The following is a 4,524-nucleotide window of genomic DNA, read 5'->3' as shown; positions in this document are numbered from 1 at the left end:
TCCTGTCTCCCAGCCTTGACTTCCATGGCTCGGTATCCACAAGGCCCCTCCTGCCTGCCAGCCCCACGTGACAGATCTGACCCATCCTGCAAGGCCAGTTCAAACGGTGGAGTGGCAGGAACAGAGTCAGAATAAAACTTCCACCGACGCATGCTGTGTCTTCATCTTCATGCCCTCTCCCTGAGCGTGCTGGGCACATAGTAGGCCTGCAGTAAGTGATGACGGTGTTAAGAGTTCACGTCTCCTGAACACTTCCTCAGTGTAAAGCACCAACCAGGAACTTTATATGCATTCTTATTTTTTAATATTCATTTAGTTTTGCCTGTGCTGGGAGTTGGTGATAGACAAGGAGGCTTGGCGTGCTGCAGTCCATGGGGTCACAAAGAGTCGGACACGACTGAGCGACTGAACTGAACTGAACTGTGCTGGGTCTTCACTGCTATGTGCGGGCTTTCTCTAGTTGCCTGGAGCAGGGGGTATTTTAGGTGCGATGGTTGGTCTTCTCATAGTGGTTTCTCTTGTAGAGGAGCACCGGCTCGACACTCAGGCTTCAGTAGTTGCAGCTCATGACCTCTAGAGGGCGGGCTCAGTAGTTGTGGTACACGGGCGTAGTTGCCCTGCAGCCTGTGGGATCTTCGTGTCTCCTGCATTGGCAGGTGGATTCTTACCCACTGAACCACCAGGGAAGTCCTACGTGCATTATTATATTGAAACTTCCCAACTACCCTATAACATTGTACAATGAGGGCATGTGTGCATGCCTACTAAGTCGCTTTGGTCACGTCTGACTCTGCAATCCTATGGACTGTACTCTGCCAGGCTCTTTTGTCCATGGATTCTCCAGGCAAGAATACCAGAGTGGGTTGCCATGCCCTCCTGCAGGGGATCTTCCTGACCCAGGGACTGACAGAGGCTCAGATCTGTGAGGAATTTGAGCTGGGGCTGGTTAAAGAGGAAAGTGAAAGCGTTAGTTGCGCTGCTGCTGCTGCTGCTAAGTCGCTTCAGTCGTGTCCGACTCTGTGTGACCCCATAGATGGTAGCCCACGAGGCTCCCCCCTTCCTGGGATTCTCCAGGCAAGAACACTGGAGTGGGTTGCCATTTCCTTCTCCAATGCGTGAAAATGAAAGGTGAAAGTGAAGTCGCTCAGTCATGTCCAACTGTTTGCGACCCCGTGGACTGCAGCCTACCAGGCTCCTCCGTCCATGGGATTTTCCAGGCAAGAGGACTGGAGTGGGGTGCCATTGCCTTCTCCGGTAAGTTGCTCAGTCATGTCCAACTCTGTGATCCCATGGACTATAGCCCACCAGGCTCCTCTGGGCAGGGAATTCTCTAGGCAAGAATACTGGAGTGGGTTGCCATTCCCTTCTCCAGAGGATCTTCCTGACAGAGGGATTGAACCCAGGTCTCTGGCATTGCAGGCAGATTCTTTACTATCTGAGCCACAAAGGAAGCTCAGTGGTTAAAGGGGAAACCAGGATCTGAACTCAGATCTCTGTCTCCCAAGACTCTGAGCTATTATTTTGAATGAAGAACTCAATGCTAGAACCAACCCCATTGAAGCAGGGTATGTTCTGCCACCTGACCAAGGTTCCACTGCTGCACACTTTGCCATGGGTGGGAAGAGTGTGCCCACAACTATCAATTACTTTATAATTACGGATGTTTAGCCCCATTTTCCAGATGAGGAAGCTGAGTCACAGGGGCTGTTAAGAGAGGCTACACAGCTGATAAGGGAGGCAGCCCTGTTCTAGCAAGAACCAAAAGCCCTGGAAAAGTCCCCAAAACAAAGCAAATTTTCATTTCAGCTATTGTATCTCATCCCTGGTGAATTTTCTTATGAACAATGCCTCTGATTCCCTCTTCTCAAAGCCCTACTTATCAAAATATAATATGCTTGATAGAAACTTCCCAAAGGCACAGACCTCCCATTCTGGGGCTCCCAGTGTGTTCAGTTCAGTTCAGTTCAGTCGCTCAGTCATGTCCAACTCTTTGCGACCCCATGAACCGCAGCACACCAGGCCTCCCTGTCCATTACCAACTCCCAGAGTCCACCCAAACCCATGTCCATCGAGTCGGTGATGCCATCCAACCATCTCATCCTCTGTCATCTCCTTCTCCTCCTGCCTTCAATCTTTCCCAGCATCAGGGTCTTTTCAAATGAGTCAACTCTTCTCATCAGGTAGCCAAAGTATTGGAGTTTCAGCTTCAACATCAGTCCCTCCAATGAACAACCAGGACTGATCTCCTTTAGGATGGACTGGTTGGATCTCCTTGCAGTCCAAGAGACTCTCAAGAGTCTTCTCCAACACTGCAGTTCAAAAGCATCAGTTCTTTGGCTCTCAGCCTTCTTTATAGTCCAACTCTCACACCCATACATGACCACTAGAAAAACCATAGTCTTGAGTAGACAGACCTTTGTTGGCAAAGTAATGTCTCTGCTTTTTTAATATGCTGTCTAGGTAGGTCATAAGTTTCCTTCCAAGGAGCAAGTGTCTTTTAATTTCATGGCTGCAGTCATCATCTGCAGTGATTTTGGAGCCCAGAAAAATAAAGACAGCCACTGTGTCCACTGTTTCCCCATCTATCTGCCATGAAGTGATGGGACCGGATGCCATGATCTTAGTTTTCTGAATGTTGAGCTTTAAGCCAGTGTGTTATCTGTTCACAAAAATCCAAAATCAGATGGAAGGCACGTTGGAGCTGTGCAAAGGGAGGAGGACCTCTGCCCTGCCGTATTTGTACTTTTCTGTGCAGTCTTTTTCAACTATTCTAAAATAAGTGCGTATTCCTCAGCCAGTAAAGAATCTGCCTGCAATGCAGGAGACCCCGGTGTGATCCCTGGGTTGGGAAGATCCCCTGGAGAAGGGAACAGCTACCCACTACAGTATTCTGGCCTGGAGAATGCCATGGACTGTATAGTACATGGGGTTACAAAGAGTTGGACACGACTGAGCAACTCACACTTTCACACTTTGGTAACTGGAGAAAAAACGTTATTTTAAAAAAGGAGTTGTGGGGGGGCACTTTCCTGGTGATTCAGAGGTAAAGAATCTGCCTGCCAAGAAGACAAGGGTTCGATGCCCTGGGTGGAGAAAATCCCCTGGAGAAAGAAATGGCAACCACTCCAGTATTCTTGCCTGAGAAATTCCAAGGAAGGAGGAGTCTGGTGAGCTACAGTCCATGGGGTTGCAAAAGAGTTGGACGTGACTTCACAACTAGAAAAATGAGTCATTTTTTTTTTAAAGAAAAGCAATAAGTTGCTGCTTCAGGGAAGCAGAGAAGTTCTATTGATAACGATAGTTTCACTGGAAAATTGTTGAAATGTGAGGTTCAGGGGTTCTCTAGACTGGCACATAGTAAATGCTATCTGAGTATTTGTCAAGTAAATAAAGCTCTGGGCCCTGACATTCTGTAAGCTGTGGCCTCTTGGGCATATCATGCCACTACTCTGGGCCTCAGTTTCTTCACCTGAGAAATGGGACAAATCATGGATTCCTTATCTAGTTACTATGATAGCTGAAGAAAATCCAGGATGGTACATGAATGTGCTGTGTCGGTTGGGCATAATATTACCAAAGTGAATTGAGAAGATAAAAGATTTGAATGAACAGTTCTCCAGAAAAGACATATAGAGGCCAGTAAGCATATGAAATGGTGCCCAGTATCATTAATCATTAAGTAAATGAAAATCCAAATCACAAGACTCATACCCTCTAGAATGGTTATAATCAAAAAGAATGTTAGTAACAAGTTTTGGCCAGAATATGAAGAAATTAAAACCCTCATATATTTGTGGGAGTGTAGCCATGTTGGAAAACAGTTTGGCAATTCCTCCAAAAGTAATACACAGCTACCATTATTGTTGTTCACTTGCTAAGCTGGGTCTGACTCTGCGATCCCATGGACTGCAGCACGCCAGGCTTCCCGGTCCTTCGATATCTCCTGGAGTTTTCTCACATTCATGTCCACTGAGTCAGTGATGCCATCCAACCATCTCATCCTCCACCACCCCTTGCTTTCGCCTTCAACCTTTCTCAGCATCAGGGTCTTTTCCAATGAGTTGGCTCTTCACATCAGGTAGCCAAAGCGGAGCTTCAGCTTCAGCATCAGTCCTTCCAATGAATATTCAGGATAGAGTTATGATATGACCCAAGGGTTCCACTCCTAGATATATACCCATGTTCATACGAAAACATATACCTGGGTGTTCACAGCAGCAGCGTTTATAATGAGCAAAACATGGAGACAACCCAGATATCCATCAGCTGATGAATGGATGCACAAATGTATATCCATCCAAAGGAATATCATTCAGCCAAAAAGAAATGAAGTACTGATATCTGCTACCACCGGCATGAGTCTTGAAATCATTATGCTAAGTGAAAGAAACCAGACACAAAAGGTTCCATACTACATTATTATATTTAGGTAAAATGTCTAGAATAGACAAGTCTATAGGGACAGAAACCATTCCGACATAAGGATGTTAGTGCCACGCTTCTCCAGTGGAGACAGGCCATAAG

This window comes from Capricornis sumatraensis, chromosome 3, assembly GCF_032405125.1.
Source record: "Capricornis sumatraensis isolate serow.1 chromosome 3, serow.2, whole genome shotgun sequence".
Classification (NCBI taxonomy): domain Eukaryota; kingdom Metazoa; phylum Chordata; class Mammalia; order Artiodactyla; family Bovidae; genus Capricornis; species Capricornis sumatraensis.
Note: the sequence above shows the minus strand (reverse complement) of the source record.